The 26,880-nt window shown below is 43.7% G+C and overlaps 1 long non-coding RNA gene across 1 annotated transcript in view; it reads right to left on the bottom strand.

Annotated features, from left to right (window-relative positions):
- LOC133232957 (uncharacterized) overlaps positions 1-26,589 on the bottom strand; it is a 95,956-nt gene extending 69,367 nt beyond the window's left edge. The window contains exon 1 of the long non-coding RNA XR_009731538.1: positions 25,077-26,589. This is a non-coding gene — a long non-coding RNA (uncharacterized LOC133232957). The remainder of the gene's footprint in view (positions 1-25,076) is intronic.
- Between the last annotated feature and the right edge of the window lie 291 nt (positions 26,590-26,880).

Raw genomic sequence — 26,880 nt, 5'->3', positions numbered from 1 at the left:
GCTGCCTTTTACAGGGTCCCTTCTCTCTCAGCAAGACACCAATCCGGCAAGCTTGCAAAGGCCAAACAAAACTGAGACTCACAAATATGTAACTGTTTTCCTTAGCTCGTGGCATAAATCAAAAAAAAAAAAAAAAGAAAAAGGAGAAAAAAAATTCTGTTAGCACAGGGCTCAGGAGTGTTTATTTTTTTGCCAGCTGCAACATGCTACCCTCACAGGGGATCACCTAAAACCAGTTATGGTTTGGGTTGGAGGGGGACGTCAAACTTAAGCTGCGGGCTTGGCCTCTCTCAATGAATTACGACCTTGTCAAGAACCTATTTTTTTAAAATCAATGCAGGTTTTCTATCAAATCAAATACCTGCACACTAAATTATATTTTTGGTGCCAGGCTGGCTCTCCAATTTTTTTTTTTTTTTCCCATTTGCTAGTTTTTTCCAGCCTCCTCTCCCAACCCTCCCCCCTTCCCCTTCCATGATACAGACAGTTTTTGTCCATAAGAAGAAACTGAAAAGTAAGCCCTACACTGGGGGAGGGGGTGCAGTTTGTTATCTTATACACTGTAATCTATCTCAGTGGCTTCAATGGCAAAAGTGCCCCTGTAAACTAAGAGTCAAAGCTGGGGAGAGGGGGGTTGTCCCTCGGAGTCACCCATCCAGTAGCTTTTGGAAGAAAAATGTTTTTTCTCTTTTCCCTTTACAATTTTTTTGGCAGTGGTAGACATAGGATGGGGGTTGGGGAGGCTCCTAATGCAGGTGTCGGGATGAAGAGTTAAATATTTAGAGTATCTTTTCAATATATTGTTGAGACATCCCTTCCCATCCGATGTGACTTGATAGATACAAGATGATTTTAGAGCATCAGAGAATTTTTCTTCCTTCCATTCTCCTTCCCTCCTTTCCTTCCTCTACCTCCTTCTTCTCTTTCTTCTTTCTGATCTTCAACTAAACTCTGATCTTCCAAAAGAGTCAGATCTCTCATTTTAGAAGTGAGTGTGTCTGCCAACTGGTAGCTTGGTGGAGACAATATTCGGGCTGGAACTCCTCCTCGTGGGGCCAGCAGAGGCCTGTAGTTCTTCCTGAGGAATTGTGGAAGGGGTCATTTTTCAATACTGGGGATCTTTATGTATCGATATCCACTTAGGGCAAAGCCTTGGAGGCAGAACGCTCCATGTGGGCACCACAGGCAGTGTGGGGGGTGGGGGCTCCTTTCACACCCGGAAGTCTTTATTTGGTGGTTTTTCAATTAAATGCCACATATACTTCAGGGCAGATGTAAAGAATCCTCAAATGAATTGCAAATTGTTTTCGGTAGCAACTGGGATGGAGAAAATGCAGACAAGGAAATCCCAACCAGCTGCGTTTGAGTCTTCGGAACTCAAATCAAATATTTTCTGATTGGACTCTGGACATTTTTGATGGGCTGTTAGGCCGCCGACACTGTCTTCACCGCACACGTGAATGGCTGGTTTGGCAGAAATCTCTCATCCACCCCACCCCCCGCAGGCCTTTTTCAGCTGTAAGCCGCTGCTCTTCAGCATAGCCTTTGCTGACGGAGGCATGCTTAAAAGTTTCCAGGTCAGGCAGTCTTGGTTATGAGTTGTTTTCCTCACTTGAGAATTTCGTGGTAGAAAGACACACCAAGAATCATCTCAGATGGGGAAAAGAGAGGAAGATAACCATAAACAAGTCAAAAAGCTAAGACACAGAGGCATGTCGGGTAGAAGTCGAGGCATGCTGGGGCCTATTGGGAGTGGCAGACATTTGTAATACAAGTGGATAAATATTTCAGTAAACTCTTATCCTGCTAAAGTTCCTCGGCTAGTGGTCACATGATGTGAATATCAATAGAAAGAACACAGTTCCTAATCAGAGAAAGCTCACAGTCTACAAGGAGAGGGAGGAACTCAAACCACAGAGAGGACAGGTTACTTCAGAAATTTAGCATCCATTTACTTTGTCCCAATGTAGTTTTTTTTTTTTTTTTTTAAAGAAAATCATCCTCATCACCCCTGGAATCCTCAGTCCATCCTACTCGGATGGAACTGAAAGTGAAAGTTGCTCAGTCGTGTCCGACTCTTTGCGACCCCATGTTCTATAGAGTCCATGGAATTCTCTAGGCCAGAATACTGGAGTGGGTAGCCTTTCTCTTCTCCAGGGGATCTTCCCGACCCAGGGATCGAACTCAGGTCTGCTGCATTGCGGGCGGATTCTTTACCAGCCGAGCCACCAGGGAAGCCCAAGAATACTGGAGTGGGTAGCTTATCCCTTCTCCAGCAGATCTTCCTGACCCAGGAATTGAACCAGGGGTCTCCTGCATTGCAGGCAAATTCTTTACCAACTGAGCTATCAGGGAAGCTCCGGATGAAACTGATCTTGATCTCAATTTCAAGGATGGGCCCTGACTGATCTAAGCTAATGAATGGATTCCATCCTCCTGGTTTCGGTGACTGGATCAGAGATGGGGTTAATGTCTGCTTCTCAGGAATGAGAACAGAGTGCATGCATATGGACTAGAGCGCAGGTCCGAGAGGAAGCGTTCTGGGGTTTGCTTCACATAAAGTCAGGGGCCAAGAATCCAAGAAACTAAAGAGGGTAAATAATGTCTGTGAAGCTCTTAGCTCAGATCTAGGCAGTGGGTAAAGAGATGAATGAATATTAGCCTGGAATACAGATATAATTTTCTCACCATTTGCAGGACTGGGAAATCTCCAAGGGCGAGGTTACATGGAGGAGGACAAAGTGAAAAAAATTAAAAGTAACTCTTAGGGATTTGGGGGGTTGTTGTTTTCGGTGTTGTTTTTGTTTTTATTAGGTTAACTGAATCAGGTTCTACCCAGGCATCTTGTGGTAGATAAAACACAAGTGAACATTCGTCCCATAAATCCAGCAAAGTCTTTAGCTAATAAAAGCAGGCACTGTGACCAGAAGGCTCATGTCATTACTGGTGACACTGGACCCTGAATTCCGCATTTTATGGCTTTTGCCTGGAGTCATCCTCACACCGGGGTTCTAAGCATGAGCACTGCCAAGGAGCACTCCCTGGACTGAGTCTAGTTTCGTCATCTTGTCCGCTCTTTGGATTTCTAAGTCTGGTGCTCCTAGGAAGGAACAATATCTCTTCAGAAACTAACTATGGGAGAAGACTGGCTTGATCTGGTTTGATGAGATCAAACCAGTCAATCCTAAAGGGAATCAACCCTGAATATTCACTGGAAGGACTGATGCTGAAGCTGAAGTGCTAATACTCTGGCCACCTGATGTGAAGAGCTGACTCATTGGAAAAGACTCTGATCCTGGGAAAGGATGAGGGCAGGAGGAGAAGGGGACGACACAGGATGAAATGGTTCGATGGCATCATTGACTCCATGGACATGATTTTGAGTAAACTCTGGGAGACAGTGAAGGCCAGGGAAGCCTGGCGTGCTGCAGTCCATGGGGTCGCAAAGAGTCAGACACGACTGAGTGACTGAACAACAAATGGGAGAAGACAGTGTCCTGGTTAAATCCTCATCCCCTGGGATTTCAAATCCTCGTAAATTACGGGGACACAAATAGATGCCACTGCTTACCGTAACTGAAAGAATAACTCAATTCTGCTCGCAATCATCCACATTTCATTTCCACTTGGGAGTCAGTGCTTTTGAACTACAGTGAATGTAAGCATCACCCAGTCATATGTTATTTCCATTCTGAGGCTTTTATTGAAAAGGAAAAAAAAAAAAATGTATTGCTGACTCTGGCTGCTTGGCACCAAAGAGCAAGGCGGTGAAGATAAACTTAATTGTATTATAATCATTATTAAATAAAGATTCAGGAAAACAGCACGGGTATATTTGTGACAGAAATTATAAGAAATTTATGTAAATAACCATGTAGCTTTTATACAGCCCTTAGGCTCCAACAAGTATCCCGAGTCCCCAGAGCCCCTTTGGAAACATGGTTTCCTTGTGTGTTTTCCCTTTTTTGAGGATTTAGCAGCCCTGTTGCTGTTCAGTTGCTAAGTCAGGTCCGACTCTCTGTGACCCCACAGGCAGCAGCTCACCAGGCTCCTCTGTCCTCCACTGTCCCCTGGAGTTTGCTCTAATTCATGTCCATTGAGCTGGAGACACTATCTAACCACCTCATCTTCAGTCCTGGAGTTCCCATTAAACTGAGCCTGAATTGAAAAAAAGTGTTTTCAAGATGAGAAGCTGGCTTCAATCATCAAAATATTTGTTTACAACAGGATGCTCTTCCTTCCAAGAGCTTAGCTTTGAAATTTCAAGGCTACAGTTTCGTCTTTACCGCAGTGTCTAATCAAGGCACGTTTTCCTTCTTTCTCTGGTAGCTAAAGCGTTTTATTTCCTGTTCACGAAGCAGTATGCCAGCATGAGCAGCACAAGGTCTGAAGTCAGGGGTTCGAGTCCAAGTCCCTCTGCTCTTCTCTGTTTTCAGCGCGAAGCAACTTGCTTTACTTCTCTGGCCCTCAATGTCTCTCTGTAAAGTGTGAATTATTGATATGCATTATCCTAGCCTCAGAAAGGTGTGATAAATACCAGATGAACACATGCACTGGAAGGTGAATCGCAGTTTAGAGTAAGTGCCTGGCACTTGGTTTAAAGGTAGAACCATAAGAAATCAAGACCAAAGAGCAAGCTAGAGGCGGAACTGTTTAAATAGTATAATGCGGTGAGTGCTTGGGTGGAGGAGAGGAGAGAGTTTAGGAAAGGACAAAAATAGGACAAAAAAATCAAGTGCTTCCCTAGTAGCTCAGGGATAAAGAATCCGCCTGTCAATGAAGGAGATGCAGGAGATGTGAGTTCCATCCCTGGGTCGGGAAGATCCCCTGGAGAAGGAAATGGCAACCCACTTCAGTATTTTTGCCTGAGAAATTCCATGGACATAGGAGCCCGGTGGGCTACAGTCCATGGGGTGGCAGAGTGGGACACAACTGAGAAACTCAGCTCACATACACACACACAGGACATCAAAAGCCCAATGGGACATATGGGGAAACAGAGAGGGCCACACGGAGCTGGAGTTGGAAGCTTCCTCCACCACCTCGTCACCTCTTTAGAAATGAGATGCCGGGTAATCAGTACTGGGTGGCTTCACTGCCTGATTTTTCTACCATAAAACCCAACTTGCTTCCTTAATCACTACCAGACACACTGCCTACCCTGGCTAAATCCCCCGGCCTCACCCACCTACCAGTTAGGCACTCAGCACCCAGTTCTGGGCAATGCAGAAGATGCCTGAAGTGCAGGGAAGTTGCCAAGGTACAATTTGAAGTCTGAATCAAAAAGGTCATATTTTTTCTCTCTTTTGTAAAAGCACTTGTGTCCTTGATTCTCTCACCATTTTATATTAGACTGTGGATTCTTAGCATCCAGAAGCTATCTGACTTACAGACATCTGTGACTTCAGGTTACTTTCCACATTCAGACTCTGAAGTTGCTGACTGTTACATACACTCCGCTTGGACTGACCTCCAGAATGAGAGGTGACTCTGGAGAGAACATATTCCTATGAAAATGGCAGCAGGCAACACGCTCATCTGTACAAATGCAGTTGTTGAGACATTTCATATTTAAAATTATTATAAATTATCTGGTTGCCTATTATGTAGTGGGATTTATTTGCAATAAGCTCCAATACGTTGGCCACCTGATGCAAGGAGCCAAGACATTGGAAAAGACCCTGATGCTGGGAAAGATTGAGGACAGGAGGAGAAGGGGGCAGCAGCAGATGAGATGGTTGGATGGCATCACTGACTCAATGGAATGAGTTTGAGCAAACTCGAGCTGGTGAAGGACGGGGAAGCCTGGCGTGCTGCAGTCCACAGGGTCACAAGAAGTTGGACACGACTGAACAACTGAACAACAACAGAATTTGCAAGAATACAGAACCGTCAGATCATTGCTATTCCTCCACTCCATCTGCTCCATGAGTTGCTTTTGTAAACTACACAAAGGGAAAAAGAAAAAAAAAAAAAAATCCTCTCCCCACCCAAGTTGTGAGGGTCATTGGTTTACTTTACCTGTTACTAATAACAACAGAAATTTTTGCCTGCTTTGAAAAAAAAAAGTGGCTTGCATGGATCTATTCAATGTATTAGTTATGGTGTTGTGGCCAGATCACTATTAGATAAAAGTGTAAAAACTTCCTATAAAAATGCCTTATTTTAAATAAAAATGACTCATTTCTCCCCAGTTTAGACCAGCTCTTATCTGCCTGTGTAACTACCAAACTTAGAAAGCATCTTTGGCACTAATCAGTAGAGCAGCCTCCGACATGCATCTTAGTGGGGTGTCTCACATCCACTCTTGCAATTGCAGACAGACTTTTTTTCACTGTCTGGCTAATTAACTGATACGACACTAATCCTCTGCACATCTGGTCCTACATGTTTGCTCATGTGGGCTCCCTAGTGAGGAAGTATGGCCCAACAGCAATGTGGACTGTGCTTGATTTCGCTTTAAAATCTTCACTCTCTGGGATTAAAATCTTGAGATAAAACATCTGGATTTCAATGGCGTCCCCGGGGACTGAGAGTTACAGTTCTATAGAATACATATTGCACATAATATAGGCTTGTTATTTCTACATTAGCACTGCTCCAGCCAGCGCCCGCCGTTAGCCTGTCAGTCTCCTCACACATCATTAATAAACAGGTAATTTCATAACTGATTTCCACCTAGTGTCATGTTGAAAACCACCTGGGTTTTCGTTTTCACTCGCATGAAAGGGACAGGCTGGAGGGACAGGCACTTATTATGAGACTGGGACTAATTTCATTGAATAATGGATCGAATCGGTGAAAACAAATGCATTCATAGGAGGATGAAAGAAATTTCCAGGGCAAAGGACAGGCCTGGATCCACTCCTCCAAACGAGTTTGTTCCCTGCCCTCCTCGCGCCAAATGTACACGTTAGGAATTATTCCAAAACCATGACCACTCCCTCGGGGAAGTTTCCAAAAAAACACCACGGAAGCAACTCTTTGGGGGGAAATCTATACTTTTAAAATTGTGACATGTGAAATTAGGTCTATGACATGCTTATGTATTCACTGAATTTTAAATTAATGCTGCATGTTTTATGCCAGTAAAGATTAAAAACACACTCACCAAGGTAGGCCATTGTCGGAGTTGGCCTCATATCTGCCTAAACGTGCAGGGATGGATAATAACATGGTGAAAGGTAACAGGAACTGCTCGCTGCAGTCCAATCCACACCTTGGCCTGTGCTGAGCACTGCTGTTTGGTTTTGGTTTTGGAATTTTGAGGTCTTCATCCTTCTCAGCATCATTCCTACTGCACTGGGAAGCTGCTGGGAATCACTACGGCCTGCTCTCATATCAGAAAGAGGCCTATCTAGCGGTTTCTGTGGTAACCTTCAGTCTGTGATATGTTTCTACAGGAATTTCTAACTTTCTTTATGAACCAGGGCTAATAATTTAATATCATGATCTCTGACTTCTGCTCACGTGACATTTCAGTCACAACGTGGAACCACAAGAATGTATTATTAAGGAATTTACAAAGTTCAGCCCAGTTGTATTCAGCAGACAGATGGGAGGAAAAAAGAAGCTGTATGCCATCTATTTCTCTCTGACCTTCTCTTCCACTGTCAACCCCATAATGATCTGCTTTCCTTCTTCCCATCAACCATTTTAAAGAACAGATTACAAAATCCGCACTTAGTGGTTCAGGAAGAATCCTGAGTACGAACTGGGAGATGAAGAAATCTGACGCCAGAATTTCCTTAGTTTTTGTGTTTTCACAATCACATTTGCAAGACATGATTCAGTTTACATGTGAGCACTGAATCTCACTGGTCATTCAATACAATATAATGCATGTAGTGAAAAATTTCAACATAGCTATTATTTGTAGTCTAAAGTAGGAAAAAGCGAAACAACCAGAGAAACGATAATTATCTAGAGACAGTAACTGCCTACGTTCTGTGGCAGAAGTTATGGAGGAGTCAAGATTAGAAGCCGATACACCAGCACATAGAACCATCCCTCTGAGCTAAGTCTGAACTACTCCTTCTCTTTATCAACTCACATTTGTAATCTATTAAAATGCTTTCTTGAACCACACAATTCTTTATAGGTATTCTTTATAAATCAAAACAACATAAGCTGAACTAGTGAGAGCAGTCAAGGTTCCAGACACTTACAAGAGTCACTCAAGTATGTACCGAGTGTCATTGATTTTGCACCCTAGACCAGGACACGACTCTCAATGTCTGGACACATTTTTAGTTGCCGTAACCAGGTGGGGACATGGGCGAAGATGCTGCTAGGCGTGGGGACCAGAGATGCTGTAAACATCCTGGGTGCACAGGGCAGCTCCCCACCTCCCCACAACAGGTCATCTAGCTCCGAATATCAGCAATGTCAAGAAAGAGAAATCCTGGTATAGACTGTTTGCTAGAAACACTGATAAAGCTACCAGCTTATGAGAGCCTAACAACCAGAAAGGTTTCTATGGGGCGTGTATATTTCATGCAAGCCCCACGTTGTTCCATTCCTAAAGCAAAATGTTACGCTCTTCAAACTCTCCAGGGAAGCTAGAAGCATAAAGCTTTGGGTGAAATGTAAATTTCTTAAAATATTTATCCATCCATAAGTGGCTACATTTTTGACATTATTATAGGGTTTCTCAGTGTTCCATTTTATTAAAAAATATTTATTTGGTTTCTAAGATTACTGCTTTTCTGACCACAGAAAATTCAATTACTGAAAACTGCAGCTATCAAATTGGTTGAAAATAAATAGCCTTTTATCCAAAGCTGGCAAAGGCTGGTTTGCTTTTAATATGTAGCCATTTAAAAAAAAAATAAAAATAAGAAAACATTTCCATTGCAAGCTGATGGACTGCAGAGTCAGAAGCCAAACAGCCTTTTGCATCATCAGGTTTTATTTAAAATAGGATGAGAGAGGAGCAGTGGTGGTTTAAAAAAAGAAAAAAGAAAAAGTCATCAGAGGAGCAATTTACCATTATTTTTCCTCTTTTGTTTTACAAGACAGAAGAAATGTGAGCCTTTTTGCCAGTGGAAATCACTTTCTCCTGCTTTCTCTCTGTCTCAGTTTGAAATGTTTAGTAATATACAGGAAATGTGGTAAGTGAGAGCTGCAGACGTGGGCTTCCAATATCAAGCCTAATTATGTGTCAGGCAACCAGCATGGCAGCGGCACTGCCCGGGAGCCACAGAGGAGCCTGCGCTGAGGCCTGGATCTTTCTCTCATTTGCTTCTCATTTGCATTGTAATCTCCTCCACATTTTTTTTTTTTTCATTTCTAAAAAAAAAAACACTTGTCCACGTTGCCCCAGTGAAAACCAGTCAACCCACAAGAAGAAGTAACTGAAAACTAGGTAGACCCACGTTGTGAATCAAAGCACAGGGGTGACCCCCCGTGGGTCCTAGAAAACGATGCTTCCATCTTGGAATTCCAGCTCTCTTACCACTGAACACACATCTGGGCTTTGTCTCAACCGAATGGGATTGCTCTGCACATGAGTGGAGCTGTTATATTGTTTGCTGTTGTTGCTCAGCCACTTCAGTCGTGTCCGACTCTGTGGGACCCCACGGACTGTAGCCCACCAAGCTCCTATGTTCATGGGATTTTCCAGGCAAGAATACTGGACTGGCTTGCCATTCCCTTCTCCAGGGGAATTTTCTCCACCCAGGGATGGAACCCGTGTCTCCTGCATTGGCAGGTGGGTTCTTTACCACTGAGCCACCCCCTGGAAAGCAGATAAGTTAAATATCACAGAGAATTTGATGCTACTGGGAAAATCGATACTCTTATGTCAGTGATTCAGGGCATCCCTTGTCCTCTTCAGAACAGTTTTTGGAGGATGCCTGAGGTTACCCGTTAGAAGCAGCTATTGAAAGATGTAGATGAGGAGACCTAGGCTAGTCTGCTGTTCTGCTATTATCAGCTGGGTATTCTTCAACAAGTGGTTTCTTCTCACTGGGTCACAGTTCCTTTATCTGCAAAGTGAAGTGATTGGAAGAAAGTGCCTGAGGCCATTTCTACTTCTACAATCCTTTGTCTGTCTGGATAGGCTTGGGTTGGGTCCACCCAGTACAGTATGAGGTCTGGGCTAAAGACGGTGCCAGTGGAAGGGGGATCCTAGTTCAAACACGAGGGTCTGCCTTTGTGCAAAAGTTACTTCCCATGGGGCGATAATGTGAGAATCTCCCTTGCCCACTGATTTTCACAAGCAGTGATGGGGGATGCTAATCAGACTGGGAGACTGAGTGCCTTTGTGCATGAGAGTCCCGCACGGTGTAAGCTTAAATGGGATCCTGGCCACAGTCTGCTTTATCATCTCTCTCTCTCCACCTCTCTCTGTCTCTTGCTCTCTATCTGTGTCTCTCTCTCCCTGTCTCTTTCTGTGTTTCTCTCTCTCTCTCTCCTTGTCAACCTTTGTTTTGGTCTCTCTCTGCTTCTCCTTGTCTTTCTCCCTCTCCATCTCTTTCTATGTCTGTCTCTCTCCTTGTCTCTGTCTCTCTCTCCCTTTCTCTCTCTCTCTCACACACACACTCACACCCCATCATGAAATGCCTCTTCTCTGAACGTGGGAGGGGATTGGCAAAGACGGTCTAACCACGCTAAATGGATGGTGTCCGTGACAAAGCGCACGGTGCCTAGAAGAGACAGCAGCGCTGCTGTGCAGCGGTCACAAGTGGGGCTGAGCAGGGAAAGGCTGACTTCACGAGGAGGGAGCTCCCTAAAGGAGGAAAAAGAAAACATAACCACTCCCTCTCTGTTTTCTCGTCTCCCATGGTTAGGAGAGAGCCACAGGCTCCTAGCTTTTACTGTCTGGTTTTGTGGTCTTATTGAGGGCTAATGTGACGACAGACAATAATGGTTCTGGGGCCTCCTATTTTGAAAATTCTTTACTGTTTTCCTTAATCCTACTTACTCTGTTATAGTTGTGGATATGTTATAGTCCAGCAGGATAAAAGGGACTCCTTCTCGAAGCTGGTCCACCTGTCTGAACCTCTCCCAGAGTGTTATAGACTGTAGCTGGGACGGCCAGTGGGAAGGCATTTCACGAGTCATAAAGACAACCAGGGAACACAGCCCTTTTTGGGAATTCAGCGTCAGTGGAGAGAATGATGTTTTTATGTTTTTTTTTTTTTTTTTAATAAATAAATTCTGAGTTCAAAGCACCTCTCCACCAAGGCAGGGTGATTCCACCATCAGGGGCTCATCTATTCTAGCCCACTGGTTTGAGATCAGGGGCTGATATTATCCCATCAAAGGGCAAAGGGCATCAAAGGATGGAATTTAAAACACCTTTAAAGAGCGCAGGGTCATGGGATCTTTGTTAACAGCTTCTGTTAGCAGAACTGCCAGTGTGCGCCCTGCGCTTCTGCAGGGGCAGCAGGAGCCGATGATGGACAGCTTGTGATGACAGGGACCCAACAGGGGGATCACCCATCAGGGCAGGACTTCTGAAGGGATGAAAGGAGGCAGGAAGGGGGTGATGCTCCATCTTTAATAGCCTTTCCTTGTTGCTGGTTAGTTACACAGTCACATCCAACTCTTTGCAACTCTATGGACTGTAGCCCACCAGGCTCCTCTGTCCCCGGGATTTCCCAGGCTAGGATACTGAAGTGGGTGGTCATTTCTGTTTCCCAGGGATCTTCCCAACCTGGGGATTGAGCCCACATCTCCTGCATTGCAGGTGAGTTCTTTACCCCTGAGCCACCCTGTGTACCAAGCTAATGAGTAGATGAAGCTCCAACCTGCCGATGATGATTATAATGCTGTAGCCACCAAATTTCAAAGTTAATGTGTGACTGAAACTTTTGCCATGATTTGACATACGAAGCAAAACTCTAAAGCAGTAGATAGATTAGGAAAATGGGGAGGAAGGTTAAGTGCTTGTCAAAGTAGTTAGTAGAAGAAGAGACTTCCAATCTGTCTTTACTCTCTAGAAAGCAAAATTGCTAAAGTAATTGTCAAAAATCTAAGATTGGTGGATGGGATTAACTGATGAAAGGATGAAGTGTGCTCTTAAGTCAGTGTGTCCTAAGTCACTTTGGTCATGTCCGACTCTTTGTAACTCCATGGACTGTAGCCCTCCATGCTCCTCTGTCCATGGGATTCTCCAGGCAGAAATACTGGAGGGGGTTGATTTCCTTTTTCAATGGCTCTGAGGACTCCCATTTTGAAAATTCTTTACTGTTTTCCTTAATCCTACTATGTTATAGTTGTGGGTGTGGGACAAAAGGGACTCCTTTTTGAAGCTGGTCTACGTGTCTAAACCTCTCCCAGGGCCTTTAGACCATAGCTGGGGTAGACACAGGCAAAGCACAGAGAATACTGAGGTCAGTGGAACACTCTGTGATATTATAATGAGGGATATCTGTTACTACACATCTGTGCAAATCCAGGGGGGATACAAGAATGAGAATGAACTCTAGGTAAATACGGGCTTTGACTGTGATGTGTCAATGCAGGCTCATCAGGTATAACAAATGGACCATTGTGGGAAGGATATGGATGAAGGGGGAAGCTGCTCATACGTGAAGCTGAAGGATACATGGGAAAACTCTACACCTGCCTCTCGATTTTGTTTCAAGCCAAAAACTGCTTTAAAAACCAGAAGTTCAAAAAAGCAGATTATCTGACTATACCACCTACACAAAATCCAGATATTTAGAAAGAGGTTCTTGGGCTCCAAAATTCCTTTGGACAGTGACTGCAGCCATGAAATTAAAAGACACTTGCTCCTTGAAAGGAAAGCTATGACAAACCTGGACAGCATATTAAAAAGCAGAGACGTCACTTTGCTGACAAAGGTCTGTAGAGCCAAAGCTATGGTTTTTCCAATAGTCATGTACGGTTCTGAGAGGTGGACCATCAAGAAGGCAGAGCGCCAAACAACTGATGCTTCAGAATTGTGGTGCTGGAGAAGACTCTTGAGATGCCCTTGGACAGTGAGGAGATCAAACCAGTCTAAAGGAAATCAACCCTGAATACTCACTGGAAGGACTGATGCTGAAGCTGAAGCTCCACTACTTCGGCCACCCGATGCAAGTGCAGACTCACTGGAAAATGCCTATGCTGGGAAAGATCGAAGGCAAAGAAGGGGCAGCAGAGGATGAGATTGTTTGATAGCATCACCGACTCAGCGGACATAAGTTTGAGCAGACTACAGAAGCCATTGGAGGGCAGAGGAGCCTGGCGTGCTGCAATCCCTGGGGTCACAAAGAGTCAGACATGACTTAGCAACTGAACAACAACAACACAAGACCCCCTTGTGAAACTCTGTGTGCACCTCGGGTGGACGCTGGAAAATCAAAGTGCAGACTTCAGGCTGAAGAGGGGAAAACATGTGGACAGTATCACATTCATTTAGATCAAGAGAAAAAAGAACTAAATTCTCCATTGTGCTTTTGCCTAAGTGAATGCAGCCTTTTCATCAACAATGGAAAGAAAATATCTTTCCATTTTAAGAAGGACTATACTAGCTTCTGGCAATTAATTACACTTAAAAACATGTAACTCAGTTTGACAAATTCATTGGTCATCTGCTATGTACCAAGCATAAAGTCTGTGGGTACCAGGATTCAAAGATAAATGAGACTTGTCCTCAAAGAAAGTTTCCTCTTATACAAATGCCAACTGTATTGTTCTAATTATTCTTCTGCTTCTTTTCACAAATCGTTACTGAATGGGAAAATTAAACAATGATGCAGGAGACATATTTAACTTTTCTTTTTGGAAATTCAAGATGTAGGGTTACAGAGGGGAAAATATGAAGCCATATTTTCATCTGTTTTATTGCCATTAAAAATGTTTTTGCATCTTTGTTGAAAAAAGGTTTAAGCACCATATACCTGAGACTAGGGAAAACCATATGAGCACGGTCAGCTGTTGAGTACATGCGGCCAGAAGCAGAGAGTGTCAAAGACAGACAAATATATCGCTTGAACATACATGGCAGGGAAAAAGGTTGAAAACTCCCACTCTAATCTACTGTCGATATGATTTCTAAGTTCATCTGGTGGCTGGTTAACGAAATCCAACCGCTGCACGTTTGAGGCATAATTAGGAGGAAGTCGGAAGAAAGGCTGTAATTTATGCCTGTGCCTAGCCCGTGTTGACTTCCAAGAGACCTGACCCTTCCCCCAGCCTCTTTTTTGACCAAGCCAGCTCCGCTCACTCCCCAGTCAGACTGGACGCTACGAGTTCCACTGGAAGCGTGGTTTATGGATAATGTATCTACAATGGACCCTCCACTCAAAACCAATAGAGCAGTAGCACAGCCATCAGCAATCAGTCCATAAAATCTGCAGTTACTTTCTCTTTTTTTTTTTCTTACAGGGGGCAGGAAGCTAATGGATTTGAAATTGCAGAAGGAGACCACAGACCTTTTTAATAAATGAAAATAAAATTGAGTCTCCGGTGTACGTTGATCTGTAGAACTGGGAGTCCCCCAGTTCTCCCACTGTTCCCCTCAGGGCTGATTTCTAGCCTAAACCACCCAACATTTATAGCTGATAAGTGTCTACTGAAGGGTAATAAAATACAGTGTGTGTAGTTGTAGAGAATGTAACTTATCACTTTCATCAAAAGCCCCCTGAAAATGTGTTTATCTAAAAGGCTTGTATGTTTGTGTATATTTCAAATGTCTCTGCCGGTGGACTGAGCTCCTTGGGCATTTAAAAGCCATTCCTTGAAAAGGCCTCTTTGGAAATTGTTTAGCTGTGGGTTCATGGTTACATTTCCCTGGATTGGAGACATCCTCCAGGTTACAGAACTCATACGAATGTATACAAATGAGACATTGACTATGGCCCAATTTTATTTTCTCACTAAATCACGGTCAAGATTTAAAGCCCAATTCATAAAGGAGGGGGAAAAAAAAAAAAACATATGCGGGTGTGAGGTGATTTTTAACTCTGGCACAACTGATTCTGGGATCTCTCCAAGTAGGCAGCTGCCTGGTAGGTAAAAAAAAAAAAAAAAAAATGCCTGAGAGGTTGAGAAAATGTTCAGGACGCTCCGGTACAGCTGTGGGATATGAGCACATGTCACTGTTCAAAGCTAGTTGTGCTTCAGGCAGTTGACAGCTGGGGTACGGATGATCTTCTCTGAAAATGACCGGAGATCACTCGAGAAACAGACATAAAACAGATTTTTTTTTTCCCAATCACTGTTCGAGTTATAAAGGCCCCCATGACACAGTGAGGTTTTCATTAAGGAAGGTGCCCACTACATACAGTGATGAAACAGTTGTTAAGGGAGTTGGAAGGTAATATATTTTCTCTGTACATATGGAGGGATGCGTGGGTTCAGGTATTCTTGCTGTTGCTGTTCAGTTGCTAAGTCGTGTCCTACTCTTTGTGACCCCATGGACTGTAGCCCACCAGGCTCCTCCGTCCATGGGATTTCCTGGGCAAGAATACTGGAGTGGGTTGCCATTTCCTTTTCCAGGGGATCTTCCCGACCTAAGGGTCGAAACTGCATCTCTTGTGTCTGCTTTATTGGTAGGCGGATTCTTTCCCACTGTGCCACCTGAGATGCCCATTTATAGAACAATGCACGCAAAATGTTGCAGTATGTGAGTCTTTTCATGGTTCCAAAGAGAAGCAGTCTAATCTAGATCATCGGGCCATGCACAGAGCATCTGCTATTTCCCCATGACAGCTTTACCAATGGATTTAGACGCGGTACTGGGGAAAAGCCCCGATGGTGAAAGTGTTTTCCCAGATGATCACAGGGCTCGCGGTGCAGCTGTGCTCGTCCTGATCTGACTTGTTAGTCACCGTTTATTCTTCATTTTCTGTTTTGAGAGAGTTTGGAAACTTCATTCCTCCGGCTAACACGGTGGCTGCTTCTTTTGGGCTAAACCAGCCTGGGATTCCGGGACGCAGGTCTGGTGGCCGCACCCGAGGCCTCCGATCTAAAAGGCTTTTCTTTTTCGCCCAGTTTGAGTCAAGATCTTGACGAATGAGTTGCGGCCACTCTAATTTGGTGCCACTATATTCATGAAGAGTCTCCTCTGGACAAGGTGAAGCAACTGCTGTTTTCATCCTCAGATCTGTCTCTCACAGTGTATGAAAGAGCGTGCTGTTTGTATTGAGCACTCAATAAATAACTGCTTATCTTCACTGATAAGTCAACCTCCTCTCAAATTCCATAAGCTAAGGCAAGATGGCTGTTTGAGATGTTAAGTTTTAGTTTTCAAGGTCAGTAATCTATAGTATTCGAATTGGACAGCTGTTTATTGCTTCACTTTTTCCACATAGATCTTAAAATTGAGACACACAAAATTAACATTCCAGCATGTACTTTAGAATCTTTTAGAAAACAGAAGTAGCACTAAGCAGACAGATGTAGAAAATGGACTTGTGGGCACAGCAGGTGAAGGAGAGGGTGGCATGGATGGCAACGGAGGCTCAAGAGGGAGGGGATAAAAACAATTATCCCCCAATTTAAACATTCATATATCAGAAGTAGCACTAAAATATAACTTAAATAAGTTTTTAAATATGAAATAATATTAACAATAATAATCTCTAATAATAGTCACTCAAAGACCTTGCGAAGTTCACAGCTCTAAGTGGTAGAACTGAGTTTGAAGTCCATGCTGTCCTCAGGCTTACACGTGCTCTTAACTACTCTGTTACATTTTAAACTAAACCCCAAATTGGGCCATTCCAGTCCGGGAGCTGCACACAGAGGGGTGCAGAGCTCTAGAGCCAGTACACTAGAGGCCAGAGCAAGCCAGGAGTGCATTTGAGAAGCTGACTCCCATGTGGTGCTCTTCCTGTTTGGAAAGCAGAGGCTGCGTGCTGAGCAGGATTCAGCTTCTGCGGTAGGCGGTAACACGGCAGCGGAGCCACTTGTACGTGCCTCGTAATTCCAACCGGGGTCCCTGGGGTGGGCGAGCAAAACGAAGTACCAGGGGAAGACAAAATGCAATGGGGGCAGCGGTCACTGCATCTTCATCTGAAAATCTAGTGTTTGGAACCTACAAAAATGGCAATAACAACAAATTCCTTAAACAGTAATACAGTAGAGTGGAATATAACTAGAGCCTTCTGTCTGTACCTCATTAAAAACTGTCCTATAAGAGACCCATCCCCCTTTAAAATCCTTTACACCTGTAGCTCGGGTTTGTGTATGTGTATGCGTGCACACATGGGTATCCCAAGATTCTGTCTCAAACTTTTATTTCAATATACATATGAATTTATATACGTGTGTGTGTGCATTTAGTTGCTAAGTCATGTTTGACTCTTGGCAATCCCATGGACTGCAGTACACCAGGCTTCCCTATCCTTCACTATCTCCTGGAGTCTGCTCAAACTCATGTTCACTGAGTTGGTGATGCTATCCAACCATCGCATCCTCTGTCACCCCCTTCTCCTTTTGCCTTCAATCCTCCCCAGCATCAGGATCTTTTCCAATGAGTAGGCTCTTTGCATTGGTGGCCAAAGTACTAGAGCTTCAGCTTTAGCATCAATCCTTTCAATGAAAATTCAGGGTTGATTTCTGTTAGGATTGCCTGGTTTGATCTCCTTCAGTTCAGTCGCTCAGTCCTGTCCAACTCTTTGCAACCCCATGAATTGCAGCACGCCAGGCCTCCGTGACCATCACCAACTCCCAGAGTTTACTCAAACTCATGTCTATAGAGTCGGTGATGCCATCCAGCCATCTCATCCTCTGCTGTCCCCTTCTCCTCCTGCCCCCAATCCCTCCCAGCATCAGAGTCTTTTCCAATGAGTCAGCTCTTCCCATTAGGTGGCCAAAGTATTGGAGTTTCAGCTTTAGCATCATTCCTTCCAAAGAGCACCCAGGGCTGATGTCCTTTAGAATGGACTGGTTGGATCTCCTTGCAGTCCAAGGGACTCTCAAGAGTCTTCTCTAACACCACAGTTCAAAAGCATCAATCTTCAATGCACAGCTTTCTTCACAGTCCAACTCTCACATCCATACATGACCACTGGAAAAACCATAGCCTTGACTAGGCAGACCTTTGTTGGCAAAGTAATGTCTCTGCTTTTCAATATGCTATCTAGGTTGGTCATAATAATTTCATGGCTGCAATCACCATCTGCAGTGATTTTGGAGCCCCAAAAATAAAGTCTGACACTGCTTCCAATGTTTCCCCATCTACTTCCCATAAAGTGATGGGACCAAATGCCATGATCTTAGTTTTCTGAAAGTTGAGATTTAAGCCAACCTTTTCACTCTCTTCTTTCACTTTCATCAAGAGGCTCTTTAGCTCCTCTTTACTTTATGCCATAAGTCATCTGCATATCTAAGGTTATTGATATTTCTCCCGGCAATCTTGATTCCAGCTTGTGCTTCTTCCAGCCCAATGTTTCTCATGATGTACTCTGCATATAAGTTAAATAAGCAGAGTGACAATATTCAGCCTTGATGTACTCCTTTTCCTATTTGGAACCAGTCTGTTGTTCCATGACCAGTTGTAACTGTTGCTTCCTGACCTGCATACAGATTTCCCATCTCTTTCAGAATTTTCCACAGTTTATTGTGATCCACACAGTCAAAGGCTTTGGCATAGTCAATAAAGCAGAAATAGATGTTTTTCTGGAACTCTCTTGCTTTTTTGATGATCCAGCGGATGTTGGCAATTTGGTCTCTGGTTCCTCTGCCTTTTCTAAAACCAGCTTGAACATCTGGGAGTTCATGGTTCACATATTGCTGAAGCCTGGCTTGGAGAATTTTGAGCATTACCAGCGTGTGAGATGAGTGCAATTCTGCGGTAGTTTGAGCATTCTTTGGCATTGCCTTTCTTTGGGATTGGAATGAAAACTGACCTTTTCCAGTCCTGTGGCCACTGATGAGTTTTCCAAATTTGTTGGCATATTGAGTGCAGCACTTTCACAGCATCATCTTTCAGGATTTGAAAGAGCTCAACTGGAATTACATCACCTCCACTAGCTTTGTTCGTAGTGATGCTTTCTAAGGCCCACTTGACTTCACATTCCAGGATGTCTGGCTCTAGGTGAGTGATCACACCCACATGATTATCTGGGTCGTGAAGATCTATTTTGTACAGTTCTTCTGTGTATTCTTGCCACCTCTTCTTAATATCTTCTGCTTCTGTTAGGTCCATATGATTTCTGTCCTTTATCAAGCCCATCTTTGCATGTTCCCTTGGCATCTCTAATTTTCTTGAAGAGATCTCTAGTCTTTGCCATTCTGTTGTTTTCCTCTATTTCTTTGCACTGATTGCTGAGGAAGGCTTTCTTCTCTCTCCTTGCTATTCTTTGGAACTCTGCATTCAGATGCTTATGTCTTTCCTTTTCTCCTTTGCTTTTCACTTTTCTTCTTTTCATAGCTATTTGTAAGGCCTCCTCAGACAGCCATTTTGCTTTTTTGCATTTCTTTTCCATGGGGATGGTCTTGATCCCTGTCTCCTATACAATGTCACGAATCTCTGTCCATAGTTCATCAGGCACTCTATCAGATCTAGGCCCTTAAATCTATTTCTCACTTCCACTGTATAATCATAAGGGATTTGATTTAGGTCATACCTGAGTGGTCTAGTGGTTTTGCCTACTTTCTTCAATTTAAGTCTGAATTTGGCAATAAGGAGTTCATGATCTGAGCCACAGTCAACTCCCGGTCTTGTTTTTTGCTGACTGTATAGAGCTTCTCCATCCTTGGCTGCAAAGAATATAATCAATCTGATTTCAGTGTTGACCATCTGGTGATGTCCATGTGTAGAGTTTTCTCTTGTGTTCTTGGAAGAGGGTGTTTGCTATGACCAGTGCATTCTCTTGGCAAAACTCTATTAGTCTTTTCCCTGCTTCATTCCGTATTCCAAGGCCAAATTTGCCTGTTCCTCCAGGTGTTTCTTGACTTCCTACTTTTGCATTCCAGTCCCCTATAATGAAAAGGACATCTTTTTTGGGTGTTAGTTCTAAAAGGTCTTGTAGGTCTTCATAGAACCGTTCAACTTCAGCTTCTTCAGCGTTACTCATTAGGACATAGGCTTGGATTACTATGATACTGAATGGTTTGCCATGGAAACAAACAGAGATCATTCTGTCGTTTTTGAGATTGCATCCAGGTACTACATTTCAGACTCTTCTGTTGACCATGATGGCTACTCCATTTCTTCTAAGGGATTCCTGCCGACAGTAGTAGATATAATGGTCATCTGAGTTAAATTCACCCATTCTGGTCCATTTTACCCCACGTCCAAGGTAAGAGAAATCCACATAAAATGGGAGGTGTTGCGAGAGGGCATCAGAGGGCAGACACATTGAAACCATAATTGGTCTCCTTACATATGCATAAATTTCAATACTTAATCAATTACTACCATATTAAATCAATACATTAAATGGGATCTTGGAAGTAGCTAAAGAAACTAGCATCATTTAGTGTAAACAGTTAAATTAGTTTTTTTTTTTTTCATTTTCGAGTAGGGGTTGTAATGCTATAGTGGTGGAGGTTTAGTTGCTAAGTTGTCTCCAACTCTTACGACCCCATTGGCTGTAGCCCATCAGGCTCCTCTGTCCATAGAATTCTCCAGGCCAGAATACTGGAGTGGATTGCCATTTCCTTCTCCAGGGAACCCTCCCCACACAAGGATCCAATCTGAGTCTCCTGCATTGTGGGCACTGGTTTCTTGCATTTCAGATTTGTTTACAGACTGTCTCCCACCAGGGAAAGCAATGGGGACATAATCAAATGGGCATCAAACCAGCTATGACCTCAAAACATTTCCTGGAATTCAAAATAGCTTCCATCCAAATCTACGCATCAAACTCTTTCTGCTTGAAGCAATTTCCTAATACACTGAATTTCAAGACATGACACATAAAATGACGAGTGGGTTCATCAACATATTCAGAAAATGAATCTTTCTCAAAAGGTCAAGTAGCAAAACTTGGTTTAAGGAACTTTTGCAACAGAATAATGATAATAATTTTTAATAGTTTAGAAAATCCTGAGGAAAGTACACGCGCTCGTTATTTGACTTTTGACGTCTCTCCTTTCCTTTCTCCTGTTCAAAGTCCTTTCTTTGCTACTTCACATTGTCCTCAGCTTCACGCTGAACTCTGGTGCCCTCGAAAATGCCTGCCTGGGGCAAGGGCATTTCAGAGAAGCATAGGGTCCCGTTTTGATTCTACAGACATTATTACAACTTATTTTTATAGAGTCAAGCCAAGCCAAATGGAACTCATTTCAATAGTTGACAAATTACCAAAATAGCCCATATTATAAATTGTGTCTCCTGTAATATATTGAGCTTCTTCCGCAAGAGGAAATCAGAGATGGATTCCATTTTAGCCAGTTAGGCTATATCCAAATACTTTTAATTTTAGACCCAGGCTGTTAAACAAATTAAAAAGTCTGAAGACCTCTGCAGATTTTGGACACACATATCAACAAGGGTGGAGCAGACAGGAAATGTCAGTCGTTTTGTGTTCTGGGTAAAGCACCTTGCCTGGAGGCAGGGAGGTGGAGAAACTACCCCTATTTCTCTCCTTTAGGGATTCCCTCCACCCTGTAGGGGACGCAGGGTTTCAAGTCTGACTCTCAGACAAGCAGAGGGAGGAACAGTTGAAGTGAGTTCAAAAGAGCTGTCAAGGAGTCTCGTCTCAGGTGAACCCAAGTGCTCTGCTGTTAGCCACAGAAGGAGCCAACTGCAGTGATTTCTCCGCCACATGTGCTGGCAAGAGACTGCAGCCCTGTTCACTTTCCTAATGCTTGACTCCTGTGCTCTCACACACACACTTCAGAGAGGATTGCTTTTCATATGTATTTTTAGTTACATTTTTTAAATGCTCACTTCCTGGAAATCAACTGTTAATGGAACTCCCGACTCTGGTTACATTATTGATTTATAGAGCTCTGACTGGCCAAATGTACAGCTTTCCCCAAGAAAATGATCATGTCTATGCTGATCACTTCCTGAATACACTGATTTTCTGGCCAATCTCTAGAATGACTTCAGAAGTCTCTCTTTTGGCTCCTGAGAGTTTTATTTCATGATTTGCATCTTTTCTCTCTCCTTGACAGTCAAGCCACCTTGATGCATCAATTTTTATTCCAACAGGTGCTTTAAAGACATCTTGAGTGAAGATGTGAAGTGTGTGTGTGTAACTAGTGGATCTTATCTGCAAAATAAATGAATGTTATCCTTCTATGACAATTCCATCAGAAACCTCGTCAAAATAGATGGATTTCCTTGTGACGGTTAATTTTTACTCAGCACTGATTTGTTTAGATCAAAGGTGAAATGACCAATCATCCAATTAAATGCTTTCTGATTTATTTTAAAGCTGGGAATTTCTTTTCCAAAATGGAGGGTTTTTAATATGTTGGTATTTTTCAGAAGCTACAGAAAGATACTCAAGTTGGAACTGAACCAAATGAGTTCTCTTTGCTTTCCTCCAGGTGCTCCTAGGACACTGTTCCCTCAGATTTCAGATCATAAGCCACCAGATTGGAGGCTTATCCATGTGATACAAATACCCACCCACAAAAGTACCTAGCCAGCAAAACTGCTCCAGATAGCTAAGCATACAAGTCCTTCTATATCCTCAGAGGTGAAACCAATATTTAGAAGTTTTATTAAAGCACTCATTAACCGGCCTTCACGCATGCTCAGTTGCTAAGTCATGTCTGACTCTTTGTAACCCCATGGACTGTAGCCTGCCAGGCTCCTCTGTCTGTGCAATTCCCCAAGCAAGAATACTGGAGTGGGGTGCCACTTCCTTCTCCAGGGGATCTTCCCGACCCGGAGATCGAACCTGCCCCTCCAGTGTCTCCTGCATTGGCAGATGGATGCTTTACCACTGAGCCAACAGGGATACCCGTTAACCGCCTACTACATGGAAATTACACCCAAGGCACCATGTTGAATTTTCAGTCCTAAAAAAATATTTTTAAGGTTTCTTTGAAATATTAACGATGAGGCTTTTTAATTCATTAAATCTGGACTTGAATTCTTCCTTTGTTGCTGTGTGATTTTGGACAAACTACTAACCAGTTTTCAATGTTTTTGTCATCAGCTAGAAGTAAACACTTAATGTGCTGTAGAATCAAAATTAATTGTACATATTAATTATTGTCATTTTCCCCTGTTTAAAGGTAACTTCCTCAATTTTAACATTCAAATGATTGTTGCCACTTTTACTGTTACTAATGATGATAAGAGCTTATCTTTATGGCTAACAAACACATGAAAAGATGCTCAACATCACTCATTATCAGAGAAATGCATATCAAAACCACAAAGAGGTACCATCTCACACCGGTCAGAATGGCTACTATCAAAAAGTCTACAAACAATAAATGCTGGAGAGGGTGGGGAGAAAAGGGAACCCTCTTACACTGTTGGTGGGAATGCAAACTAGTACAGCCACTATGGAGAACAGTGTAGAGATTCCTTAAAAAACTGGAAATAGAACTGCCATATGACCCAGCAATCCCACTGCTGGGCATACACACCGAGGAAACCAGAATTGAAAGAGACACGTGTACCCCAAGGTTCATCGCAGCTCTGTTTATAATAGCCAGGGCATGGAAGCAACCTAGCTGTCCATCGGCAGACGAATGGATAAGAAGCTGTGGTACAGATACACAATGGAGTATTACTCAGCCATTAAAAAGAATACATTTGAGTCAGTTCTAATTAGGTAGATGAAACTGAAGCCTAGTATACAGAGTGAAGTAAGTCAGAAAGAAAGACACCAATACAGTATATTAACATGCTGCTACTACTGCTGCTGCTAAGTCGCTTTAGTCGTGTCTGACTCTGTGCGACCCCAGAGACGGCAGCCCACCAGGCTCCTCTGTCCCTGGGATTCTCCAGGCAAGAATACTGGAGTGGGTTGCCATTTCCTTCTCCAATGCATGAAAGTGAAAAGTGAAAGTGAAGTCGATCAGTCGTTTCCGACTTTTAGCGACCCCCATGGACTGCAGGCTCCTCCGTCCATGAGATTTTCCAAGCAAGAGTACTGGAGTGGGGTGCCATTGCCTTCTCCGTATATTAACATATATATATATATATATATATATATATATATATATATATGGAATTTAGGAAGATGGTAATGATGACCCTATATGTAAGACAGCAAAAGAGACACAGATATAAAGAACAGACTGTTGGACTCTGTGGGAAAAGGCGAGGGTGGAATGATTTGAGAGAATAGCATTGAAATATGTATATTACCATATGTGAAAGGGATCACCAGTCCAGATTCGATGCATGAGACAGGGTGCACATGGCCGGTGCACTGGGATGACCCTGAGGGATGGGATGGGGAGGGAGGTGGAAGGGGCATTCAGGATGGGGACACAGGTACACCTGTGGCTGATTCATGTCAATGTATGGCCAAAATCACAATATTGTAAAGTAATTAGCCTGAAATTAAAATAAATAAACTTACCAAAAAATAAAAGATCTTATCTTTAACAGTTCCTGTATATCAATACCCCAGAAACATATGACCTCATTTAATAATTAACACATTAATAAAGTTGCTTAGAAACATCAAAACAAGGATTTGAATCCAAAGTCTATACTGTTCCTTCTAGTGATAAAATGATCGATAAAATGACTTAGAAGCTTAAATCAGACAATTTTATAATTATATAAACTGGTGTCACAAACACATTCTGTGTGTGTGTGTGTGTGTGTGTTTAATACAACCACAGTGCTTAGTTGCTCTGTTGTATCGGACTCTTTGTGACCCCAGGGACAGTAACCTGCCAGGCTCCTCTGTTCAGGGGATTCTCCAGGCAAGAATGCCGGAGTGGGTTGCCTCCTCCAAGGGATCTTCCCGGCCCAGGGATCGAACCTGCGTCTCTTACGTCTCCTGCATTGGTAGGCACATCCTTTTACCATTAGAGCCACCTGGGGAGCCCCTAATACTGCCATACTGGCTCCCAAACTGAGCTTTAAAAAAAACAATATTCCGTTAGACGCTTCCTTCAGCTTCTCCTTCATGGCAGTGTAGCTAATCCCTAACACGTGAGGAAAGGCCTGAATAGAGAGTGCCTTTTTACTGAAGGCCTGACCATTTGAACACGATCTGAAAGCATCCGCTACTGACCTTGAAAGCGACTACCGCTGTCACTCTTTCAACAATTACGCGTTGGCGTTATACTGTTTTCATCGCGTACGTCACAGATGGTGCTGGCCTCTATCGCACAATGATATCCTCCCCACAAACGCGTTCTATTTCCCAGGCAGACAGAACGCTCCTGCGGCAACCGACACACAGCACGTGTGTCGCGCTAGTGCGCTTGCGGCCTGTTCCTGAGGTGGTCTAATCAACCGGAAGAGGTCTAATCAACCGGAAGAGGTCTGATCAACAGGAAGAGGTCTAATCAACCGGAAGAGGTCTTCCGATGACGTGCCGAGTGTTCCGCGTTATCTCCGATCAAGGCCCGGATGTGCTGGGCCTGACGGGGGACGCGATATAAAGACTGCCCCAGCAGGACCTCACCCATCCACTGGCGCCGGTGCCGGAAAAAGAGACGGGGACCAAGGCATCTTCCTACCGATGTGTCCCTCCTCCGTGTCTCTGTCATCTTCTCTGCTTACTCCTCTGACCACAAACCCTCTTTTCGTTGCTGGAGACATGGGGAAGTCAGCCCAGGCTTGGCCACATGACTTCTAGATTATGCTTCGGATGAAACAAGGATTGCAGGTCACAGCTCACCCATGAACCAGTGTTAATAGTTTTGATACAAAACCACGAGACAGATTCAGCATCCGGGATCCAAGAGATGGAAGCCTAATGTGACAGTTCCCAAGGATTTTTTTTCCCCCCAGCTTCTCAACCAATCAGATAGCAGCCATGTAGAGCCAGAATCAGGACCAGACAACTGCATAAGGAATCATGATCATATAACTCTTCTGTAACGCATGCTGTACAGAGAAGCAATAACCTCCCTAATAAATCTACTGCGAGCACTTCCCAGCCTCCATCAGCAACTGTGGGTACTCAAGAATAGAAATAGCTGTTTTAAAACATATATACATATATATATATATTTCTAGTATAGCTGTAAAATGTGCATGAGCGAGATGCCAGCCTTTGACAGAGAAATTTAGCTTTAGGTCTCTCAATTTATGCCTCTGAGGGGCACCAATTCCCCAGAAGATTAAACTTTCATTAAGTTGTTTCTTTTATTTCCTGCCTTTGCACCCATCATATCGTAAGTTCCATAACTGATGTCTTTCTGCAGTCATAAAACGGCTGAGCTTGAACTTCGGGGACCTGTCAAACACCTCCCGCTCCCCCTCTTCCCCCCAATAAAAAACCTTTTAGAGCAGGGTACTTAAGTTGACAGACTCAGCGTTCACCCTGCCCGGCCTACGTCAACGAGAAAGCGCCTGGACGAGATGGAGAAGCTAATGTGCACGTGAGACAATCCCACCGTGGGGCCGATATTCCACACACGCACCCCCGCCCCGACCCCCCTATTGTTATGACTAGACAGGGATCATGCTGAACAGATTAACCGGCGGTTGACAGGGGACACCTACTGCTTGGAATGCCACTGCACTTAGCCTGAAAGGGGGTAAAACCGTCTCCCCTCCGCCCCTACCCCTGACTCCCTGGCAATATTTCTGCCACAGAAATACTCGGCTGTCAGCTCCAGAAAGGCAACCCAGGACAGCCGCGGTAGTCTGTTGTCAGAATGAAAAATGGTCCCGTGCAAAAGGTCTAGAAGCTGCGATGCTCACAGTCAAGGAGCCCTAAGTCAGGCATCTGACAGAGGACTTCGGTCTTGCTGTTAAATACCACTTAATACTGTCCTGCCTGATAATCCCTGCTGTTTAACAACTGTGTGAGCCCCGGCCCAGCCGTGGCAGAATGCCTTTTTGACAAGGGAGGATGGCCAAAT

The sequence above is a fragment of the Bos javanicus genome, chromosome 19 (genome assembly GCF_032452875.1).
Source record: "Bos javanicus breed banteng chromosome 19, ARS-OSU_banteng_1.0, whole genome shotgun sequence".
NCBI classification, from domain to species: domain Eukaryota; kingdom Metazoa; phylum Chordata; class Mammalia; order Artiodactyla; family Bovidae; genus Bos; species Bos javanicus.
The sequence above is the reverse complement of the archived record's forward strand: the minus strand, read 5'-3'. Positions and strand labels throughout refer to the sequence as shown.